Source organism: Ambystoma mexicanum (genome assembly GCF_040938575.1).
Source record: "Ambystoma mexicanum isolate Mex_15411 chromosome 12 unlocalized genomic scaffold, UKY_AmexF1_1 Mex_chr12_unloc.2, whole genome shotgun sequence".
Classification (NCBI taxonomy): domain Eukaryota; kingdom Metazoa; phylum Chordata; class Amphibia; order Caudata; family Ambystomatidae; genus Ambystoma; species Ambystoma mexicanum.
Genome location: NW_027182323.1, coordinates 11,196,296 through 11,221,186, shown reverse-complemented (window position 1 = coordinate 11,221,186; position 24,891 = coordinate 11,196,296). Strand labels below are relative to the sequence as shown.

At 44.6% G+C, this 24,891-nt stretch overlaps 5 non-coding genes across 5 annotated transcripts; 2 read left to right on the top strand and 3 right to left on the bottom strand.

Moving 5' to 3' along the window:
* Positions 1–1,855: 1,855 nt before the first annotated feature.
* Positions 1,856–1,927, bottom strand: TRNAQ-CUG (transfer RNA glutamine (anticodon CUG)). Its single transcript has one exon. It is a non-coding gene; the product is annotated as a tRNA-Gln (tRNA).
* Positions 1,928–8,588: 6,661 nt separating this feature from the next.
* TRNAR-UCG (transfer RNA arginine (anticodon UCG)) lies at positions 8,589–8,661 on the top strand. The gene has a single exon. It is a non-coding gene; the product is annotated as a tRNA-Arg (tRNA).
* Positions 8,662–11,656: 2,995 nt separating this feature from the next.
* TRNAQ-CUG (transfer RNA glutamine (anticodon CUG)) lies at positions 11,657–11,728 on the bottom strand. Its single transcript has one exon. It is a non-coding gene; the product is annotated as a tRNA-Gln (tRNA).
* A 6,661-nt stretch (positions 11,729–18,389) lies between these two features.
* TRNAR-UCG (transfer RNA arginine (anticodon UCG)) lies at positions 18,390–18,462 on the top strand. Its single transcript has one exon. It is a non-coding gene; the product is annotated as a tRNA-Arg (tRNA).
* Positions 18,463–21,457: 2,995 nt separating this feature from the next.
* TRNAQ-CUG (transfer RNA glutamine (anticodon CUG)) lies at positions 21,458–21,529 on the bottom strand. Its single transcript has one exon. It is a non-coding gene; the product is annotated as a tRNA-Gln (tRNA).
* Between the last annotated feature and the right edge of the window lie 3,362 nt (positions 21,530–24,891).

Below are 24,891 nucleotides of genomic sequence, written 5' to 3'. Positions count from 1 at the left end.
AGACGAGATTCTGTGTCAGCTGAAGGGTTTGGGTATTGGTTTGGGGAAGTGTTAAAGAAATGGATACAGAGGATGGAAAGGGCTGGTGGTGTTGGCGTAGGATAGCAGTTAGGTTAAACCTAGTGGTTAGGGTAAAGTAATCATTAGGGTAAGTGTTAGAGTTGCAATTAAGGTAAGGTTAGTATTACAGGAAGGGTTTGGGTCAGGGCTAGGGCTGTGTAATTTGTGGCGACCTGGTGATTGTATTGGAGACAGGTTCACTGTTGATTTGCTCTTTATTTTGCATTCGCTAATATGCAAATAAAGTGCATTCGTGTGCTGAAGGGTTCCTGTTCTGTGAGAATTTAGGGTAGGATAAGTGGTGTAATTCGAGTTAGGGGACGGTTTAGGAATGGAGTTCATATTTAGGGTTGCAGCCTTGTGCTTTTGTGTATTTAAAAATAGGTGTTTTGGTGACCTTATTTACTGGCAACATTTTCAGACCTGGCATAGTTTTTATTGAATGACTAACTTTATTAAAATGACTTTTTGCTGACTACATTTACCTGCAGACATTTTCACATAGAACCATGTTAGATATTACAAGAAGGCTGGAGATAAGTCTATAAGAGGCCAGTATGGCGGGGTCCAGTGTTGGTTTCTTTATAAGCATGAAGGTAACGCCTGCCGTGTTCATATGGGGGACAAACCAGCGGAAAAGATGGGGTTGATCAGATGAGCCTCTTAAAGGCATTGAAGGAAAAGCTGTTCCAGGGCCACAGCTGAGCCAGTGGATTTGAGCTTATTGATCAGTTCAAGGACAGCGGCAGCATCCACCCATTGTGAGGGGAAGCAAAGCACCTTTTCTCGTCCTGGGCACAGGCAAGGCAGCTGGCAGGGATCTATGTCCATTGCAGGAACATACAGATTCCGTGTTTTAGTAATGATTTGCCGGAAAGTGAAAAATAAATCAAGACTTTCAAAGAGAAATGCAGATGGGAGATATAAGGGAAACATGATTTATGTTAAGATGGTATCTAGAGATGCTGCCAAAACAACATATTACATTTTATAACCATACTATATAGGCACATATCTTTTCATGCACATCACGTGCAAAACCAAGACACACGCGGTAACGAGCGGGAAAACTCAGCAAATGGTTCTTACGTCTTGAACCAGTTGTCCGTTTTCCTTTTCAGTGAATTAAACGTGTAATAACATTCCATTGGTGTCAATCTGAAAAACATGTAAAAGCAACAACAACATACATGGATATGAAAGAAAGACTGAGAAGACATATAGTCCTTGAAGTGGCGAGTCTCAAGGTCTGCTGGTTCACATTAAATAAGAGGAGGAAATAGGTTATGTGGGAGTTTGATACATAACCAGCTCAATGTGATTGAACTGTTTTAGGGGTACAAAGAGAGTACATCTAAAAAAAAAGAGGTATTAGATAGAGGGTCCCCTGTCAGTTCCAGGCGATAAAACATGCACCGAAAAAAGGGATTCTGCGGTCATGGGAGAGTCATCAACTTACATTTAGGACAGTAAGCAAGGACGTAGATTTAGGACAGTAAGCAAGATTAATGAGCACAGAATGTTAGATGCTATGCAACTGTTTCCCGAATACTTTGCTGACCTGCTGCTCAGAGAGAACACTAAGAGATGAAAGGCAGAGAAATTGAAGTTCTGTTGCAGAAACCTGGGAACGCCTTCTCTGTTTAAATAAAGACTATGAAAGTACCATGTGTACCGTCTCCAAACACACAAGTCACTTCTGCCACCATTTGCAAGTAAAAATAGCAAGACACGTCCTGTTAACATTAAGTCGACATAACATTTTTATGTCAAATGTTTTTTTTCAAAAAAAACTAGGTCCCACCGAGATTTGAACTCGGATCGCTGGATTCAGAGTCCAGAGTGCTAACCATTACACCATGGAACCACGTGAGCAGTACTTTCCAGTCCCTCAATATACTCTGTTCAAGAAGGAGAAGTACATGCAGTAGCATATTTTTGTTATCTACTGTAATTCTAGTTTAAGATTTCACCTTTTTGCAGAAAAGCATAGCCAAGCGTCCAATCAGTGAAATTTCATGAGCAAATCTGGAAAATCCAGAATGACTCCTTTCATGATTGAGATTTTATTATTTAGAAGAGAAAACATGGATATTGTACGGGAATACAGGTATCTCACTAACACAATCACTCAACGTCCCACTTGCAGGGGCAGGAGGGCAGGGACCCTTACTAGCAGCGCTTCTGGTAGCCATGCACAACTCGCCATTCTCTTATCTACGCTGTTGGCGCTAACCTATTCCTAATTAGCGTATAATAAAGAGATTGGGTTTGCATGGGTTGGACTAAATAGGAGGACTAATATAAAAGAAGCTGTTTTCAAGGACTCAGTAGCGCCACCTGCAGACTGTATAGTATAACACTGAACCCTATAACAAAAACAGGACAAATATAGACAACTCTGGGTTTGTAACTGGCAACAAATGCAGGAATAATAAACTTAGAAATTCGTGGGTAGTCGAAACAATATTTTCAATGGAAAGAAAAAAACCTGAACTAAAGTGCAAAACAATTAAACTGCTGCATTTGAAAGGAAGATCAGCTATTGATCAACGTATAAGGCAAGAAAATAAGCCAGTTTAGGTAAATGGTATAAACAATCGCGTTCCCCTACGGATACGAATGGAGGAATACATATTTAAGCCTTTCGTGCTGGGGTGGGAAGGTGAGCGTATGTCACTGCTAGTTCACTATAAATCCCACAATGCACTTAAAGAGGTATTACCCAAATTGTTCCGAAAATATTGATCGCATGGTAGAGTTGACCCAATTCGGTCACTACCATTAGTTCGAATTTTTTCCAACAATTTGGGTGCCAAAATACCGGAACATGAGGAGCAGGGTTTGGAGGTGTCCCCTGCTCCCCATGTTAGGTATCTGTAGCCTCAGGGATTGCGGGGGTGTCCCCTGCATACTTAACAATGGAGGAGGTGGACAAAAATGGGCTGGGCCCCCGTTGTCAATGAACAGACAAAACGGGGGCCCGAGCAGTTTTACTGCGGGGGCAGATGACCCAGATCCCATAAATCAAGGTTATGGTATGTTACTGGGTTTTATACCCGATCCAGCGCCATTTGCATGGTCTCCAGGGGCTCCGCAGGATCTTAGAGAGAGGGATGGGTTACATTAGTGAGGAGAAGAGGGAAATGCAAGATGGCTTTGCTTTTGTGTTGACGCATGCACACTGGAAGTATCCTGCACTCTATGTGTGGATCGGTTGCCAGGTGTTCTGTGCCAAAAGCATGAAGGTGTTTTTGCATGAAGGGGTGCTTTATATGCCTGTGGTGCCAAGGGATGTTCTGCCATGGGTTGTGGTATGTAAGTTGGTTGCAGAGGTGCAGTGTTCTGATGTTTGATATTGGTTGGGAGGGGTGTTCAAATGACATGCATGGGCGGCTTTGCTGGTGTGCCTGTTTTGTATGAAAAGTAGAATTTGAGCATGTAGTGCAGAGAGCAGTCAAAGTCCATGGTCCAGGTGGGTGAGGACCGCACAAAATCTGGAATCCACATTTAGCAGAACATCACATGGCAGAGCAAGGCTGAAAAAGACATGAAGGGCTAAAGAAAGCATTAGACGTCTCTCGTTTCATGCCTTGGTTGTGGTTTACCTTATTTTTGTACTTTTTGTAATACGTGCAACGCCTTGGATGAAGGTACTATATTGATGTTTAATAAATAAATTATACCAGCACATGAAAAATGCCAAACAAGGCAAAAGAAATGTGAGTCCTTCCTGTGCTCCTACCACTGGCGTCTGCAGAGAGCTTCCATTTCACTTTCTCACTTTGCTACTGTCAAACCGTGTCTCTCCCTCTCTTTTGCTCTCCCTCTCAAATAGATACATTGTATCCCATGTGCAACAGGGATCTTGGAATTGGGAGATGAAGGGAAGGAGTAAGGGAGACACTCCACGCATTGCCATAAAAGAAGTGCTATGGGTTATGGGAGACACAAACCTCGGGTTCAATTAAAGTTCGGCGTGAAATATGAATGCCCTGGGCAAACATTTCACTTTCCTGACTAAGTTGGTTGGCAGGCTGTGAGCCAATTTAGCTCTCAGCCTAACTTGCTCAGGGGCTGTGCTCAGTGGCCTCTTCTGACACTTTGTCATAGCAACGCTTGCCTTTCTCGGGCAATCAGAGGAGGGGTGGCTGTGATGGAAGAGTAGCATAGAAAGTATATGAAAGGAATCTTAACCAGCCCAGGTGGCCCAAAGGACTGGACACTTGCTTCTTAGCCAAGAGATTGTTGTTTTGGTTGCCATCCTTTATAAAGTGCTGCATTTTGATAAATGATCCAGCACTTCTTCTCAAAGAGTTGTAAGTGCTGTGAAGTGCACCCATATGGATGCGAGCAGGGGTGGCCCCAGCCCTTTGCTTGGGATTGCTTAAGCACTCGCACATTGAGGAGGTTGCAGGCATAAGGCAGCACTAAACTGACATTTAGTCTGGGGCACCAATTGGAAAGGGGGCCTTCAGCAAGATCTTGTAAACGTTCTCATCTTGTAGAGCAGACCATCTACCAGCAAACACTCATTAATGTTACAACAGAAGGAAACATACACTGGCAGAGGACACAAGCCTGCCCACACACAATCAATATATCCCTATGACGTAGACAAACACTTTATTGCTCAGCCCAGCCTTTAGATGGTTCACAACTCTAAGGACTAGCATCTATTTGTTAAACTAAATATCCTCTGAATTGGGATGAAAGATGCATCTAATGGGCCAAAGTAATGCCTAATAGCTATTAAGCCTCCTAGGCTCAGAGGAGGGGGAGGATCGACAGCCCAAGGGTAAATGACCCCAATCGCAACCAGCTTTCAAAACTGTCATCCTGCCCCCCAGGATACCTCGCATTTGTTTTTGAAAAAAGAAATAGATTTTCTACGCAGTTTTCTCATGTTTTGGGCTCGGTGCAAAAGGTTTTTGTTTTATTTTGTCTTATTGTGTTGACTTTTTTGGAAAAAGTTTTCTTATTGTATAGGTACATTGTGGACTCTTATGTCCCAAATGAGGGCAGCCGACACAGAGCAGGACGCAATAACGCCGCGCACAACGAATAATTAGGGCCCCTCAAGAGCCCAGCTGTAATCACAGGACCAATCGCAGTATACCACTAAGGACCCCATAGGGGGCTTTGGACCATACTACATAGCCTTGAAAAGGACCCACGGGTCGACCTCACCTCTGATACCGTTGTGGGTGCCACTAGGTCAGTTATGGTGCGTACCTTGTCTGGGCCTGGCTTCGTTCCCTCGTCTGAAAAGGCGTGTCCATAGAATCGCAGCTTCTTTTTCTTTATGTTGCATTTGTCAAAATTTAGAGTGAGGCCTGGCGTTTGCAATGCTTCACATACCATAAGTGCCTGATCGTGTTCATTCTGTGAGGTTTTGTATACCAAAATGTCATCGCTGTAATTAAAATCGGTCTTTATCGATAACAGTACTTACCTGATGGCTTCCTGAAACATCTCTGCTGCCGAAGAGATGCCGAAATTAAGGCATATATATCTAAAAAGGCCACTATGTGTCGCATATGTGATGATCACATGGGATGAGGGATGCAGTCCCAGCTGGTGATATCCTTGAGATAGATCAAGCTTGTAAACTGTTGTGGCTCTGTTAAGCTGCACGATCATATCTCTATTTTTGGTCTGCGGCGGCGTTCTCCTTGGATGGCTGTGTTGGCTACGCTCATGTCGAAGCATATCCTGATGCGCCTTCCTTCCTTGGGAACCACCACTAGGGGTGAAATCCATGGTGTGGGCCCTACCGCCTTCTTAATGATTTCATTTTGCTACAGCTGTTGAACCTCCTGAGACACTGCCTGTTGCAAATGAAACCAAACCCTCCGGGGCTGTTGGGGTACTGGGCGCACCTTTTCATCGATGTGGAGCTAGTTGACGCTCCATTTCTATTTTCCCAGTCCCTTGAAGAGGGTCGGTATTTGTTTATCGCACTTGTTCTTTAGAAATGGGTCTGTGTGATAATCTTGCCACACTGTGCGTTAGCTGTCGGGGCCCCATACCGCACCTTACCACTTCTGTATCTTGGCAGTTTATATACATGAGTCCTATTGATTTCACCGTTTTGTAACTGAGCAGGGACCACCCATCTATAGGGCTTCTTATCACGTGTATCGTGGCGTTGGCCGAGCGTCCTCGTTGTGCGAGTGTCAGTTGAAATTGACGAATGGATGTGTAGTTACTGAGGTGTGCAACCCACACGGATGGCTATTGAGCCTGGATCTTTCTCTTTTGCAGTATCTTCCTAGCACCCATTTTGAGAAATTTGTGTTCTCCCATGATGCTCACTGTTGCTCCAATGTCCATGAGGAAGCAATGTGTAGCAGGCCCCATGTCAATCATCACCCTTGGGCCTTCCTCGGCTTCCTGGTCCCCTTGCATTAGATTAAAATATTCGTCTGTGTAGTCTATATAAAACTCCTGTAGCATTTCCACATTATCTCAGTGGCTTTTAAATTCATTCTCGTATGGATCAGCATAATCCACGTACTAGTGTGGTATTTCTTTGTATGTCGCCACCTCAAATTTCAGAACCGGTTCCATCGCTCTGATCACTCTTTGTGGCATCTGCGAGTATGGCCGTGGTATCCTCCATGTTGTTTGTTGGGAAGCCCTCATTGATGGTCTCCACATGGTTGTCTGTGGTGGCCTTGCTGTCAGAAAAGGTCTGCCTTCTTGGCACACGGTGTGAAAGTGTCCTTCTCTTCCACATTTGGAGCATGCCTCACAAATTGCTGGGCATGTTCCGGTGTGCGGAAATGCGAATCCGCATCTGAAACATATCCGTTGTGGTCTAGCTGACTGCCTGTTTGTTGGTATGGATATCGAGTAGGCCCCCTCGAGGTAACTGGTCCTCCCATGAACCGGTTGACCGGCCCTCTTGGTGTCATGAGAGCAGCCACCGTTTCATCTTTCTCTGTCTTCTTTTTCTGTGTTTCAATGGCTGTGGTCTGCAGATCTACCCTCTCATGCACTCTGGCCAGCTCAATGACTGTGTCAATGGTCAGCGGCTGCTTCAGCAACTGCTTCCAGAATGTAGACGATGTACACCCTTCTATCACCCTCAGCCTAGTAGACTCATCATCAGCAAAGCTCGCAAACGGCAGTGTATTAATTTCTGTAGTCGCTGTTGGGCTGGATGATTAATTTCTTGTTCAGTGCCCCCACACGGGTGTCATACGGTGTTCTTTCTTCTTACGGTATGGTCTTTATTTTACCGTTCATCTCATTGCCCAACACATTTGTGATCATGCCAGATATGGCCAGAGACTTTTCTTACCCTGCAGCACCTATGAAATCGGTGAAATCTTGCACCCATTCTGCCCACCGGGGACCTTTGTCGAATTGGAGCTGCAATGGGAATGGTGGGGGTTTTCAAAGGAAAGTGGCCCTTGCGCTTGAACTCTGCCTTGCTTGCTGCTCAGCTGGCTGCTCGTCCATCTTGCTGCTGTTCCAGGCCTCCCGGTGATGCAAATACCTCCTGGTCCACACCTTCTGTTTACCGGTTGCCTTTATCCTTTAATGTTCTCATCTTTTCTTACCCCTCTGTGGCGGATACAGGTATGGCAATGCAGCCGGGCCTGTTGCGTCAAAGGAAACAGCTGAGCAGAGTACATCCTCATAGTGTACGTGGACTTCCTGACCTAGGTCTCTGGATGAGGGCACGGGACGCCACACAGTGCTGGTGGCAAGCGGAGTTGCGGATCACAGCGGAACAGTAATGTTGGAACGCAGACCATCCTGACCTCGGAGTCTGGATGCCGGCATGGGACGCCACTGCAGTCAGTGTCAAGTGGAACTGCGGACTGCAGTCGCGTAGGAACTGCAGAGTGCAGTGGACGTCTCTCGCGGCGTGGGACTTATGGCTTGTCGCCAGTTGTTGCATTTGGGCCTAAAGGGTCTGCATTCAACTCCGTCTATTGACTAATGTTTTCTCCCCTTACTCCTCCTCTTCCTCTCAGACCCTTGTGACCTAGCATGGTCACTCCGTTAAAGCTGCTTCTGCCAGCTCACAACCCCCCACATTTTCATAAGCTTGTGGATCTAGGAAGCGGCTGTATGTTGTTTTTGGTGTTGCTTTTTTTTTTTATAAGTGTGCATAAGGAAGGCGCTGTGGCTTGTGGTGATGCAGGTGACCAGGACACATCTTCATCTATTTAGTTAATTAGATGAACATGAGAGCTGCATCGATTAAGACACAGCCTCAGAAGTCCACGGATAGAGAGAATACAGGCGGAAAAGGAGAGAACAATATTTGGGGACAGGCGGGGATGAAGCGAGACAGAGAGAAAGAAGTAAAACGCGTGAGAGACTGGTTCCTGTACTTTAGATCTGGGCTGTATATTTAAATGGGTCTTCATCTTAATATGTGTTCAACATATCACTTCCATAAAGAATGAGGGGATTGACTCTGGTCTAACCTCATAGACAGACAAGATAGCATATGCAATGTGATGGAGGACGCTATTTATATAAGTATACAGATGTTGCAACCAGTGGACCGCGTGGCCTAATGGATAAGGCGTCTGACTTCGAATCAGAAGATTGAGGGTTCGAGTCCCTTCGTGGTCGGGGACGTTTTGTACATTTAAATTATCTTTGCTTTTATAGGAAAAGTTGATGATGTACGCATCTGGAAATCCAGATGTCATATTTTGGAAACTAAAGCCGGCTACAGAGAAGACCATGAGATGCTCCTCAACACCATTCGTGTGCAAATGCTTAGGAAATACTGTCAGCCCATTGTATGGCTTCAGGTCGGAAGAGGGTTGTGTGTGCTGGCACGCATTGGGGGAGATTCATCCAATTTGCACTGCTCTAGTGCAGGAGCAGGGAAGGTATTTGTCTGGTTGTAGTGACAGTGAAATTACACAATATGGCTGCATGTTTGCAGTGCTGAAACGTTAACATCCGCACCGTTGGAAGCACCCAAAACACGAACACAAACATTGCGGCGTTAGGCCTGGCGCTAAGAGATGCACATGAAGGGTTTTGTAGCGCCCTAATTCCAACACATCTTTTGTCATTACGCTGGTGCTTAGCATAAACCTTGTCATTACAACAGTTTTGCTCATTGTAGCCCCAGCACAATGACAACATGCTGCTTGTTTTACCACCGGTGTAATAACAACATGTGCACGAGTGTTCAAGCTGGTAATGTTACCTTAGCAAATGTGGTAATTGTGTCTTCACTAAGGTTTCCGGAAATGCTTTCAAGGCATCAGTGCAGCGACCAGTATGCATCTGGATGTTGAACTGGCTCTACAAAAAGCAATTCATGCCCAGTTAAAAATAGCTCTAAATGCCGACTTTTCACAGCATCAGTATACTCCTACTTTGCATCATCCTGACATACTTCCAATTTGCAAATTGCATGTCATGTCATAATAAAGCAGGATGTGGTGGTCAGCCATATTTTCTGCCACCAAGCGCTCCAACAGAACCAGCACATCATGTTACAGGTATCCCGACAAAATATAGCCATCAAAAATAGTCTGTGAAAATGTCGTGGTGAAAATACCTCTGCAGTGAAAACGATGCCAAGCAAAAAGTAGTCAAAAACGCAGCTGAAAAGTAGCCAAAATTGGTAGTGTTGCTACAGTAATTGTTAGGTAAAAGAGTATTTAGTGGGCTTGTTATTGCCTGGTTTAGGGTTAGGGGAAGGATAGGGGTTAGGGTTAGAGTAAATATGTTCAGGTTTGGTTAGTGGTTAGACGAGATTCTGTGTCAGCTGAAGGGTTTGGGTATTGGTTTGGGGAAGTGTTAAAGAAATGGATACAGAGGATGGAAAGGGCTGGTGGTGTTGGCGTAGGATAGCAGTTAGGTTAAACCTAGTGGTTAGGGTAAAGTAATCATTAGGGTAAGTGTTAGAGTTGCAATTAAGGTAAGGTTAGTATTACAGGAAGGGTTTGGGTCAGGGCTAGGGCTGTGTAATTTGTGGCGACCTGGTGATTGTATTGGAGACAGGTTCACTGTTGATTTGCTCTTTATTTTGCATTCGCTAATATGCAAATAAAGTGCATTCGTGTGCTGAAGGGTTCCTGTTCTGTGAGAATTTAGGGTAGGATAAGTGGTGTAATTCGAGTTAGGGGACGGTTTAGGAATGGAGTTCATATTTAGGGTTGCAGCCTTGTGCTTTTGTGTATTTAAAAATAGGTGTTTTGGTGACCTTATTTACTGGCAACATTTTCAGACCTGGCATAGTTTTTATTGAATGACTAACTTTATTAAAATGACTTTTTGCTGACTACATTTACCTGCAGACATTTTCACATAGAACCATGTTAGATATTACAAGAAGGCTGGAGATAAGTCTATAAGAGGCCAGTATGGCGGGGTCCAGTGTTGGTTTCTTTATAAGCATGAAGGTAACGCCTGCCGTGTTCATATGGGGGACAAACCAGCGGAAAAGATGGGGTTGATCAGATGAGCCTCTTAAAGGCATTGAAGGAAAAGCTGTTCCAGGGCCACAGCTGAGCCAGTGGATTTGAGCTTATTGATCAGTTCAAGGACAGCGGCAGCATCCACCCATTGTGAGGGGAAGCAAAGCACCTTTTCTCGTCCTGGGCACAGGCAAGGCAGCTGGCAGGGATCTATGTCCATTGCAGGAACATACAGATTCCGTGTTTTAGTAATGATTTGCCGGAAAGTGAAAAATAAATCAAGACTTTCAAAGAGAAATGCAGATGGGAGATATAAGGGAAACATGATTTATGTTAAGATGGTTTCTAGAGATGCTGCCAAAACAACATATTACATTTTATAACCATACTATATAGGCACATATGTTTTCATGCACATCACGTGCAAAACCAAGACACACGCGGTAACGAGCGGGAAAACTCAGCAAATGGTTCTTACTTCTTGAACCAGTTGTCCGTTTTCCTTTTCAGTGAATTAAACGTGTAATAACATTCCATTGGTGTCAATCTGAAAAACATGTAAAAGCAACAACAACATACATGGATATGAAAGAAAGACTGAGAAGACATATAGTCCTTGAAGTGGCGAGTCTCAAGGTCTGCTGGTTCACATTAAATAAGAGGAGGAAATAGGTTATGTGGGAGTTTGATACATAACCAGCTCAATGTGATTGAACTGTTTTAGGGGTACAAAGAGAGTACATCTAAAAAAAAAGAGGTATTAGATAGAGGGTCCCCTGTCAGTTCCAGGCGATAAAACATGCACCGAAAAAAGGGATTCTGCGGTCATGGGAGAGTCATCAACTTACATTTAGGACAGTAAGCAAGGACGTAGATTTAGGACAGTAAGCAAGATTAATGAGCACAGAATGTTAGATGCTATGCAACTGTTTCCCGAATACTTTGCTGACCTGCTGCTCAGAGAGAACACTAAGAGATGAAAGGCAGAGAAATTGAAGTTCTGTTGCAGAAACCTGGGAACGCCTTCTCTGTTTAAATAAAGACTATGAAAGTACCATGTGTACCGTCTCCAAACACACAAGTCACTTCTGCCACCATTTGCAAGTAAAAATAGCAAGACACGTCCTGTTAACATTAAGTCGACATAACATTTTTATGTCAAATGTTTTTTTTCAAAAAAAACTAGGTCCCACCGAGATTTGAACTCGGATCGCTGGATTCAGAGTCCAGAGTGCTAACCATTACACCATGGAACCACGTGAGCAGTACTTTCCAGTCCCTCAATATACTCTGTTCAAGAAGGAGAAGTACATGCAGTAGCATATTTTTGTTATCTACTGTAATTCTAGTTTAAGATTTCACCTTTTTGCAGAAAAGCATAGCCAAGCGTCCAATCAGTGAAATTTCATGAGCAAATCTGGAAAATCCAGAATCACTCCTTTCATGATTGAGATTTTATTATTTAGAAGAGAAAACATGGATATTGTACGGGAATACAGGTATCTCACTAACACAATCACTCAACGTCCCACTTGCAGGGGCAGGAGGGCAGGGACCCTTACTAGCAGCGCTTCTGGTAGCCATGCACAACTCGCCATTCTCTTATCTACGCTGTTGGCGCTAACCTATTCCTAATTAGCGTATAATAAAGAGATTGGGTTTGCATGGGTTGGACTAAATAGGAGGACTAATATAAAAGAAGCTGTTTTCAAGGACTCAGTAGCGCCACCTGCAGACTGTATAGTATAACACTGAACCCTATAACAAAAACAGGACAAATATAGACAACTCTGGGTTTGTAACTGGCAACAAATGCAGGAATAATAAACTTAGAAATTCGTGGGTAGTCGAAACAATATTTTCAATGGAAAGAAAAAAACCTGAACTAAAGTGCAAAACAATTAAACTGCTGCATTTGAAAGGAAGATCAGCTATTGATCAACGTATAAGGCAAGAAAATAAGCCAGTTTAGGTAAATGGTATAAACAATCGCGTTCCCCTACGGATACGAATGGAGGAATACATATTTAAGCCTTTCGTGCTGGGGTGGGAAGGTGAGCGTATGTCACTGCTAGTTCACTATAAATCCCACAATGCACTTAAAGAGGTATTACCCAAATTGTTCCGAAAATATTGATCGCATGGTAGAGTTGACCCAATTCGGTCACTACCATTAGTTCGAATTTTTTCCAACAATTTGGGTGCCAAAATACCGGAACATGAGGAGCAGGGTTTGGAGGTGTCCCCTGCTCCCCATGTTAGGTATCTGTAGCCTCAGGGATTGCGGGGGTGTCCCCTGCATACTTAACAATGGAGGAGGTGGACAAAAATGGGCTGGGCCCCCGTTGTCAATGAACAGACAAAACGGGGGCCCGAGCAGTTTTACTGCGGGGGCAGATGACCCAGATCCCATAAATCAAGGTTATGGTATGTTACTGGGTTTTATACCCGATCCAGCGCCATTTGCATGGTCTCCAGGGGCTCCGCAGGATCTTAGAGAGAGGGATGGGTTACATTAGTGAGGAGAAGAGGGAAATGCAAGATGGCTTTGCTTTTGTGTTGACGCATGCACACTGGAAGTATCCTGCACTCTATGTGTGGATCGGTTGCCAGGTGTTCTGTGCCAAAAGCATGAAGGTGTTTTTGCATGAAGGGGTGCTTTATATGCCTGTGGTGCCAAGGGATGTTCTGCCATGGGTTGTGGTATGTAAGTTGGTTGCAGAGGTGCAGTGTTCTGATGTTTGATATTGGTTGGGAGGGGTGTTCAAATGACATGCATGGGCGGCTTTGCTAGTGTGCCTGTTTTGTATGAAAAGTAGAATTTGAGCATGTAGTGCAGAGAGCAGTCAAAGTCCATGGTCCAGGTGGGTGAGGACCGCACAAAATCTGGAATCCACATTTAGCAGAACATCACATGGCAGAGCAAGGCTGAAAAAGACATGAAGGGCTAAAGAAAGCATTAGACGTCTCTCGTTTCATGCCTTGGTTGTGGTTTACCTTATTTTTGTACTTTTTGTAATACGTGCAACGCCTTGGATGAAGGTACTATATTGATGTTTAATAAATAAATTATACCAGCACATGAAAAATGCCAAACAAGGCAAAAGAAATGTGAGTCCTTCCTGTGCTCCTACCACTGGCGTCTGCAGAGAGCTTCCATTTCACTTTCTCACTTTGCTACTGTCAAACCGTGTCTCTCCCTCTCTTTTGCTCTCCCTCTCAAATAGATACATTGTATCCCATGTGCAACAGGGATCTTGGAATTGGGAGATGAAGGGAAGGAGTAAGGGAGACACTCCACGCATTGCCATAAAAGAAGTGCTATGGGTTATGGGAGACACAAACCTCGGGTTCAATTAAAGTTCGGCGTGAAATATGAATGCCCTGGGCAAACATTTCACTTTCCTGACTAAGTTGGTTGGCAGGCTGTGAGCCAATTTAGCTCTCAGCCTAACTTGCTCAGGGGCTGTGCTCAGTGGCCTCTTCTGACACTTTGTCATAGCAACGCTTGCCTTTCTCGGGCAATCAGAGGAGGGGTGGCTGTGATGGAAGAGTAGCATAGAAAGTATATGAAAGGAATCTTAACCAGCCCAGGTGGCCCAAAGGACTGGACACTTGCTTCTTAGCCAAGAGATTGTTGTTTTGGTTGCCATCCTTTATAAAGTGCTGCATTTTGATAAATGATCCAGCACTTCTTCTCAAAGAGTTGTAAGTGCTGTGAAGTGCACCCATATGGATGCGAGCAGGGGTGGCCCCAGCCCTTTGCTTGGGATTGCTTAAGCACTCGCACATTGAGGAGGTTGCAGGCATAAGGCAGCACTAAACTGACATTTAGTCTGGGGCACCAATTGGAAAGGGGGCCTTCAGCAAGATCTTGTAAACGTTCTCATCTTGTAGAGCAGACCATCTACCAGCAAACACTCATTAATGTTACAACAGAAGGAAACATACACTGGCAGAGGACACAAGCCTGCCCACACACAATCAATATATCCCTATGACGTAGACAAACACTTTATTGCTCAGCCCAGCCTTTAGATGGTTCACAACTCTAAGGACTAGCATCTATTTGTTAAACTAAATATCCTCTGAATTGGGATGAAAGATGCATCTAATGGGCCAAAGTAATGCCTAATAGCTATTAAGCCTCCTAGGCTCAGAGGAGGGGGAGGATCGACAGCCCAAGGGTAAATGACCCCAATCGCAACCAGCTTTCAAAACTGTCATCCTGCCCCCCAGGATACCTCGCATTTGTTTTTGAAAAAAGAAATAGATTTTCTACGCAGTTTTCTCATGTTTTGGGCTCGGTGCAAAAGGTTTTTGTTTTATTTTGTCTTATTGTGTTGACTTTTTTGGAAAAAGTTTTCTTATTGTATAGGTACATTGTGGACTCTTATGTCCCAAATGAGGGCAGCCGACACAGAGCAGGACGCAATAACGCCGCGCACAACGAATAATTAGGGCCCCTCAAGAGCCCAGCTGTAATCACAGGACCAATCGCAGTATACCACTAAGGACCCCATAGGGGGCTTTGGACCATACTACATAGCCTTGAAAAGGACCCACGGGTCGACCTCACCTCTGATACCGTTGTGGGTGCCACTAGGTCAGTTATGGTGCGTACCTTGTCTGGGCCTGGCTTCGTTCCCTCGTCTGAAAAGGCGTGTCCATAGAATCGCAGCTTCTTTTTCTTTATGTTGCATTTGTCAAAATTTAGAGTGAGGCCTGGCGTTTGCAATGCTTCACATACCATAAGTGCCTGATCGTGTTCATTCTGTGAGGTTTTGTATACCAAAATGTCATCGCTGTAATTAAAATCGGTCTTTATCGATAACAGTACTTACCTGATGGCTTCCTGAAACATCTCTGCTGCCGAAGAGATGCCGAAATTAAGGCATATATATCTAAAAAGGCCACTATGTGTCGCATATGTGATGATCACATGGGATGAGGGATGCAGTCCCAGCTGGTGATATCCTTGAGATAGATCAAGCTTGTAAACTGTTGTGGCTCTGTTAAGCTGCACGATCATATCTCTATTTTTGGTCTGCGGCGGCGTTCTCCTTGGATGGCTGTGTTGGCTACGCTCATGTCGAAGCATATCCTGATGCGCCTTCCTTCCTTGGGAACCACCACTAGGGGTGAAATCCATGGTGTGGGCCCTACCGCCTTCTTAATGATTTCATTTTGCTACAGCTGTTGAACCTCCTGAGACACTGCCTGTTGCAAATGAAACCAAACCCTCCGGGGCTGTTGGGGTACTGGGCGCACCTTTTCATCGATGTGGAGCTAGTTGACGCTCCATTTCTATTTTCCCAGTCCCTTGAAGAGGGTCGGTATTTGTTTATCGCACTTGTTCTTTAGAAATGGGTCTGTGTGATAATCTTGCCACACTGTGCGTTAGCTGTCGGGGCCCCATACCGCACCTTACCACTTCTGTATCTTGGCAGTTTATATACATGAGTCCTATTGATTTCACCGTTTTGTAACTGAGCAGGGACCACCCATCTATAGGGCTTCTTATCACGTGTATCGTGGCGTTGGCCGAGCGTCCTCGTTGTGCGAGTGTCAGTTGAAATTGACGAATGGATGTGTAGTTACTGAGGTGTGCAACCCACACGGATGGCTATTGAGCCTGGATCTTTCTCTTTTGCAGTATCTTCCTAGCACCCATTTTGAGAAATTTGTGTTCTCCCATGATGCTCACTGTTGCTCCAATGTCCATGAGGAAGCAATGTGTAGCAGGCCCCATGTCAATCATCACCCTTGGGCCTTCCTCGGCTTCCTGGTCCCCTTGCATTAGATTAAAATATTCGTCTGTGTAGTCTATATAAAACTCCTGTAGCATTTCCACATTATCTCAGTGGCTTTTAAATTCATTCTCGTATGGATCAGCATAATCCACGTACTAGTGTGGTATTTCTTTGTATGTCGCCACCTCAAATTTCAGAACCGGTTCCATCGCTCTGATCACTCTTTGTGGCATCTGCGAGTATGGCCGTGGTATCCTCCATGTTGTTTGTTGGGAAGCCCTCATTGATGGTCTCCACATGGTTGTCTGTGGTGGCCTTGCTGTCAGAAAAGGTCTGCCTTCTTGGCACACGGTGTGAAAGTGTCCTTCTCTTCCACATTTGGAGCATGCCTCACAAATTGCTGGGCATGTTCCGGTGTGCGGAAATGCGAATCCGCATCTGAAACATATCCGTTGTGGTCTAGCTGACTGCCTGTTTGTTGGTATGGATATCGAGTAGGCCCCCTCGAGGTAACTGGTCCTCCCATGAACCGGTTGACCGGCCCTCTTGGTGTCATGAGAGCAGCCACCGTTTCATCTTTCTCTGTCTTCTTTTTCTGTGTTTCAATGGCTGTGGTCTGCAGATCTACCCTCTCATGCACTCTGGCCAGCTCAATGACTGTGTCAATGGTCAGCGGCTGCTTCAGCAACTGCTTCCAGAATGTAGACGATGTACACCCTTCTATCACCCTCAGCCTAGTAGACTCATCATCAGCAAAGCTCGCAAACGGCAGTGTATTAATTTCTGTAGTCGCTGTTGGGCTGGATGATTAATTTCTTGTTCAGTGCCCCCACACGGGTGTCATACGGTGTTCTTTCTTCTTACGGTATGGTCTTTATTTTACCGTTCATCTCATTGCCCAACACATTTGTGATCATGCCAGATATGGCCAGAGACTTTTCTTACCCTGCAGCACCTATGAAATCGGTGAAATCTTGCACCCATTCTGCCCACCGGGGACCTTTGTCGAATTGGAGCTGCAATGGGAATGGTGGGGGTTTTCAAAGGAAAGTGGCCCTTGCGCTTGAACTCTGCCTTGCTTGCTGCTCAGCTGGCTGCTCGTCCATCTTGCTGCTGTTCCAGGCCTCCCGGTGATGCAAATACCTCCTGGTCCACACCTTCTGTTTACCGGTTGCCTTTATCCTTTAATGTTCTCATCTTTTCTTACCCCTCTGTGGCGGATACAGGTATGGCAATGCAGCCGGGCCTGTTGCGTCAAAGGAAACAGCTGAGCAGAGTACATCCTCATAGTGTACGTGGACTTCCTGACCTAGGTCTCTGGATGAGGGCACGGGACGCCACACAGTGCTGGTGGCAAGCGGAGTTGCGGATCACAGCGGAACAGTAATGTTGGAACGCAGACCATCCTGACCTCGGAGTCTGGATGCCGGCATGGGACGCCACTGCAGTCAGTGTGAAGTGGAACTGCGGACTGCAGTCGCGTAGGAACTGCAGAGTGCAGTGGACGTCTCTCGCGGCGTGGGACTTATGGCTTGTCGCCAGTTGTTGCATTTGGGCCTAAAGGGTCTGCATTCAACTCCGTCTATTGACTAATGTTTTCTCCCCTTACTCCTCCTCTTCCTCTCAGACCCTTGTGACCTAGCATGGTCACTCCGTTAAAGCTGCTTCTGCCAGCTCACAACCCCCTACATTTTCATAAGCTTGTGGATCTAGGAAGCGGCTGTATGTTGTTTTTGGTGTTGCTTTTTTTTTTTATAAGTGTGCATAAGGAAGGCGCTGTGGCTTGTGGTGATGCAGGTGACCAGGACACATCTTCATCTATTTAGTTAATTAGATGAACATGAGAGCTGCATCGATTAAGACACAGCCTCAGAAGTCCACGGATAGAGAGAATACAGGCGGAAAAGGAGAGAACAATATTTGGGGACAGGCGGGGATGAAGCGAGACAGAGAGAAAGAAGTAAAACGCGTGAGAGACTGGTTCCTGTACTTTAGATCTGGGCTGTATATTTAAATGGGTCTTCATCTTAATATGTGTTCAACATATCACTTCCATAAAGAATGAGGGGATTGACTCTGGTCTAACCTCATAGACAGACAAGATAGCATATGCAATGTGATGGAGGACGCTATTTATATAAGTATACAGATGTTGCAACCAGTGGACCGCGTGGCCTAATGGATAAGGCGTCTGACTTCGAATCAGAAGATTGAGGGTTCGAGTCCCTTCGTGGTCGGGGACGTTTTGTACATTTAAATTATCTTTGCTTTTATAGGAAAAGTTGATGATGTACGCATCTGGAAATCCAGATGTCATATTTTGGAAACTAAAGCCGGCTACAGAGAAGACCATGAGATGCTCCTCAACACCATTCGTGTGCAAATGCTTAGGAAATACTGTCAGCCCATTGTATGGCTTCAGGTCGGAAGAGGGTTGTGTGTGCTGGCACGCATTGGGGGAGATTCATCCAATTTGCACTGCTCTAGTGCAGGAGCAGGGAAGGTATTTGTCTGGTTGTAGTGACAGTGAAATTACACAATATGGCTGCATGTTTGCAGTGCTGAAACGTTAACATCCGCACCGTTGGAAGCACCCAAAACACGAACACAAACATTGCGGCGTTAGGCCTGGCGCTAAGAGATGCACATGAAGGGTTTTGTAGCGCCCTAATTCCAACACATCTTTTGTCATTACGCTGGTGCTTAGCATAAACCTTGTCATTACAACAGTTTTGCTCATTGTAGCCCCAGCACAATGACAACATGCTGCTTGTTTTACCACCGGTGTAATAACAACATGTGCACGAGTGTTCAAGCTGGTAATGTTACCTTAGCAAATGTGGTAATTGTGTCTTCACTAAGGTTTCCGGAAATGCTTTCAAGGCATCAGTGCAGCGACCAGTATGCATCTGGATGTTGAACTGGCTCTACAAAAAGCAATTCATGCCCAGTTAAAAATAGCTCTAAATGCCGACTTTTCACAGCATCAGTATACTCCTACTTTGCATCATCCTGACATACTTCCAATTTGCAAATTGCATGTCATGTCATAATAAAGCAGGATGTGGTGGTCAGCCATATTTTCTGCCACCAAGCGCTCCAACAGAACCAGCACATCATGTTACAGGTATCCCGACAAAATATAGCCATCAAAAATAGTCTGTGAAAATGTCGTGGTGAAAATACCTCTGCAGTGAAAACGATGCCAAGCAAAAAGTAGTCAAAAACGCAGCTGAAAAGTAGCCAAAATTGGTAGTGTTGCTACAGTAATTGTTAGGTAAAAGAGTATTTAGTGGGCTTGTTATTGCCTGGTTTAGGGTTAGGGGAAGGATAGGGGTTAGGGTTAGAGTAAATATGTTCAGGTTTGGTTAGTGGTTAGACGAGATTCTGTGTCAGCTGAAGGGTTTGGGTATTGGTTTGGGGAAGTGTTAAAGAAATGGATACAGAGGATGGAAAGGGCTGGTGGTGTTGGCGTAGGATAGCAGTTAGGTTAAACCTAGTGGTTAGGGTAAAGTAATCATTAGGGTAAGTGTTAGAGTTGCAATTAAGGTAAGGTTAGTATTACAGGAAGGGTTTGGGTCAGGGCTAGGGCTGTGTAATTTGTGGCGACCTGGTGATTGTATTGGAGACAGGTTCACTGTTGATTTGCTCTTTATTTTGCATTCGCTAATATGCAAATAAAGTGCATTCGTGTGCTGAAGGGTTCCTGTTCTGTGAGAATTTAGGGTAGGATAAGTGGTGTAATTCGAGTTAGGGGACGGTTTAGGAATGGAGTTCATATTTAGGGTTGCAGCCTTGTGCTTTTGTGTATTTAAAAATAGGTGTTTTGGTGACCTTATTTACTGGCAACATTTTCAGACCTGGCATAGTTTTTATTGAATGACTAACTTTATTAAAATGACTTTTTGCTGACTACATTTACCTGCAGACATTTTCACATAGAACCATGTTAGATATTACAAGAAGGCTGGAGATAAGTCTATAAGAGGCCAGTATGGCGGGGTCCAGTGTTGGTTTCTTTATAAGCATGAAGGTAACGCCTGCCGTGTTCATATGGGGGACAAACCAGCGGAAAAGATGGGGTTGATCAGATGAGCCTCTTAAAGGCATTGAAGGAAAAGCTGTTCCAGGGCCACAGCTGAGCCAGTGGATTTGAGCTTATTGATCAGTTCAAGGACAGCGGCAGCATCCACCCATTGTGAGGGGAAGCAAAGCACCTTTTCTCGTCCTGGGCACAGGCAAGGCAGCTGGCAGGGATCTATGTCCATTGCAGGAACATACAGATTCCGTGTTTTAGTAATGATTTGCCGGAAAGTGAAAAATAAATCAAGACTTTCAAAGAGAAATGCAGATGGGAGATATAAGGGAAACATGATTTATGTTAAGATGGTATCTAGAGATGCTGCCAAAACAACATATTACATTTTATAACCATACTATATAGGCACATATCTTTTCATGCACATCACGTGCAAAACCAAGACACACGCGGTAACGAGCGGGAAAACTCAGCAAATGGTTCTTACGTCTTGAACCAGTTGTCCGTTTTCCTTTTCAGTGAATTAAACGTGTAATAACATTCCATTGGTGTCAATCTGAAAAACATGTAAAAGCAACAACAACATACATGGATATGAAAGAAAGACTGAGAAGACATATAGTCCTTGAAGTGGCGAGTCTCAAGGTCTGCTGGTTCACATTAAATAAGAGGAGGAAATAGGTTATGTGGGAGTTTGATACATAACCAGCTCAATGTGATTGAACTGTTTTAGGGGTACAAAGAGAGTACATCTAAAAAAAAAGAGGTATTAGATAGAGGGTCCCCTGTCAGTTCCAGGCGATAAAACATGCACCGAAAAAAGGGATTCTGCGGTCATGGGAGAGTCATCAACTTACATTTAGGACAGTAAGCAAGGACGTAGATTTAGGACAGTAAGCAAGATTAATGAGCACAGAATGTTAGATGCTATGCAACTGTTTCCCGAATACTTTGCTGACCTGCTGCTCAGAGAGAACACTAAGAGATGAAAGGCAGAGAAATTGAAGTTCTGTTGCAGAAACCTGGGAACGCCTTCTCTGTTTAAATAAAGACTATGAAAGTACCATGTGTACCGTCTCCAAACACACAAGTCACTTCTGCCACCATTTGCAAGTAAAAATAGCAAGACACGTCCTGTTAACATTAAGTCGACATAACATTTTTATGTTAAATGTTTTTTTTCAAAAAAACCTAGGTCCCACCGAGATTTGAACTCGGATCGCTGGATTCAGAGTCCAGAGTGCTAACCATTACACCATGGAACCACGTGAACAGTACGTTCCAGTCCCTCAATATACTCTGTTCAAGAAGGAGAAGTACTTGCAGTAGCATATTTTTGTTATCTACTGTAATTCTAGTTTAAGATTTCACCTTTTAGCAGAAAAGCATAGCCAAGCGTCCAATCGGTGAAATTTCATGAGCAAATCTGGAAAATCCAGAATGACTCCTTTCATGATTGAGATTTTATTATTTAAAAGAGAAAACATGGATATTGTACGGGAATACAGGTATCTCACTAACACAATCACTCAACGTCCCACTTGCAGGGGCAGGAGGGCAGGGACCCTTACTAGCAGCGCTTCTGGTAGCCATGCACAACTCGCCATTCTCTTATCTACGCTGTTGGCGCTAACCTATTCCTAATTAGCGTATAATAAAGAGATTGGGTTTGCATGGGTTGGACTAAATAGGAGGACTAATATAAAAGAAGCTGTTTTCAAGGACTCAGTAGCGCCACCTGCAGACTGTATAGTATAACACTGAACCCTATAACAAAAACAGGACAAATATAGACAACTCTGGGTTTGTAACTGGCAACAAATGCAGGAATAATAAACTTAGAAATTCGTGGGTAGTCGAAACAATATTTTCAATGGAAAGAAAAAAACCTGAACTAAAGTGCAAAACAATTAAACTGCTGCATTTGAAAGGAAGATCAGCTATTGATCAACGTATAAGGCAAGAAAATAAGCCAGTTTAGGTAAATGGTATAAACAATCGCGTTCCCCTACGGATACGAATGGAGGAATACATATTTAAGCCTTTCGTGCTGGGGTGGGAAGGTGAGCGTATGTCACTGCTAGTTCACTATAAATCCCACAATGCACTTAAAGAGGTATTACCCAAATTGTTCCGAAAATATTGATCGCATGGTAGAGTTGACCCAATTCGGTCACTACCATTAGTTCGAATTTTTTCCAACAATTTGGGTGCCAAAATACCGGAACATGAGGAGCAGGGTTTGGAGGTGTCCCCTGCTCCCCATGTTAGGTATCTGTAGCCTCAGGGATTGCGGGGGTGTCCCCTGCATACTTAACAATGGAGGAGGTGGACAAAAATGGGCTGGGCCCCCGTTGTCAATGAACAGACAAAACGGGGGCCCGAGCAGTTTTACTGCGGGGGCAGATGACCCAGATCCCATAAATCAAGGTTATGGTATGTTACTGGGTTTTATACCCGATCCAGCGCCATTTGCATGGTCTCCAGGGGCTCCGCAGGATCTTAGAGAGAGGGATGGGTTACATTAGTGAGGAGAAGAGGGAAATGCAAGATGGCTTTGCTTTTGTGTTGACGCATGCACACTGGAAGTATCCTGCACTCTATGTGTGGATCGGTTGCCAGGTGTTCTGTGCCAAAAGCATGAAGGTGTTTTTGCATGAAGGGGTGCTTTATATGCCTGTGGTGCCAAGGGATGTTCTGCCATGGGTTGTGGTATGTAAGTTGGTTGCAGAGGTGCAGTGTTCTGATGTTTGATATTGGTTGGGAGGGGTGTTCAAATGACATGCATGGGCGGCTTTGCTAGTGTGCCTGTTTTGTATGAAAAGTAGAATTTGAGCATGTAGTGCAGAGAGCAGTCAAAGTCCATGGTCCAGGTGGGTGAGGACCGCACAAAATCTGGAATCCACATTTAGCAGAACATCACATGGCAGAGCAAGGCTGAAAAAGACATGAAGGGCTAAAGAAAGCATTAGACGTCTCTCGTTTCATGCCTTGGTTGTGGTTTACCTTATTTTTGTACTTTTTGTAATACGTGCAACGCCTTGGATGAAGGTACTATATTGATGTTTAATAAATAAATTATACCAGCACATGAAAAATGCCAAACAAGGCAAAAGAAATGTGAGTCCTTCCTGTGCTCCTACCACTGGCGTCTGCAGAGAGCTTCCATTTCACTTTCTCACTTTGCTACTGTCAAACCGTGTCTCTCCCTCTCTTTTGCTCTCCCTCTCAAATAGATACATTGTATCCCATGTGCAACAGGGATCTTGGAATTGGGAGATGAAGGGAAGGAGTAAGGGAGACACTCCACGCATTGCCATAAAAGAAGTGCTATGGGTTATGGGAGACACAAACCTCGGGTTCAATTAAAGTTCGGCGTGAAATATGAATGCCCTGGGCAAACATTTCACTTTCCTGACTAAGTTGGTTGGCAGGCTGTGAGCCAATTTAGCTCTCAGCCTAACTTGCTCAGGGGCTGTGCTCAGTGGCCTCTTCTGACACTTTGTCATAGCAACGCTTGCCTTTCTCGGGCAATCAGAGGAGGGGTGGCTGTGATGGAAGAGTAGCATAGAAAGTATATGAAAGGAATCTTAACCAGCCCAGGTGGCCCAAAGGACTGGACACTTGCTTCTTAGCCAAGAGATTGTTGTTTTGGTTGCCATCCTTTATAAAGTGCTGCATTTTGATAAATGATCCAGCACTTCTTCTCAAAGAGTTGTAAGTGCTGTGAAGTGCACCCATATGGATGCGAGCAGGGGTGGCCCCAGCCCTTTGCTTGGGATTGCTTAAGCACTCGCACATTGAGGAGGTTGCAGGCATAAGGCAGCACTAAACTGACATTTAGTCTGGGGCACCAATTGGAAAGGGGGCCTTCAGCAAGATCTTGTAAACGTTCTCATCTTGTAGAGCAGACCATCTACCAGCAAACACTCATTAATGTTACAACAGAAGGAAACATACACTGGCAGAGGACACAAGCCTGCCCACACACAATCAATATATCCCTATGACGTAGACAAACACTTTATTGCTCAGCCCAGCCTTTAGATGGTTCACAACTCTAAGGACTAGCATCTATTTGTTAAACTAAATATCCTCTGAATTGGGATGAAAGATGCATCTAATGGGCCAAAGTAATGCCTAATAGCTATTAAGCCTCCTAGGCTCAGAGGAGGGGGAGGATCGACAGCCCAAGGGTAAATGACCCCAATCGCAACCAGCTTTCAAAACTGTCATCCTGCCCCCCAGGATACCTCGCATTTGTTTTTGAAAAAAGAAATAGATTTTCTACGCAGTTTTCTCATGTTTTGGGCTCGGTGCAAAAGGTTTTTGTTTTATTTTGTCTTATTGTGTTGACTTTTTTGGAAAAAGTTTTCTTATTGTATAGGTACATTGTGGACTCTTATGTCCCAAATGAGGGCAGCCGACACAGAGCAGGACGCAATAACGCCGCGCACAACGAATAATTAGGGCCCCTCAAGAGCCCAGCTGTAATCACAGGACCAATCGCAGTATACCACTAAGGACCCCATAGGGGGCTTTGGACCATACTACATAGCCTTGAAAAGGACCCACGGGTCGACCTCACCTCTGATACCGTTGTGGGTGCCACTAGGTCAGTTATGGT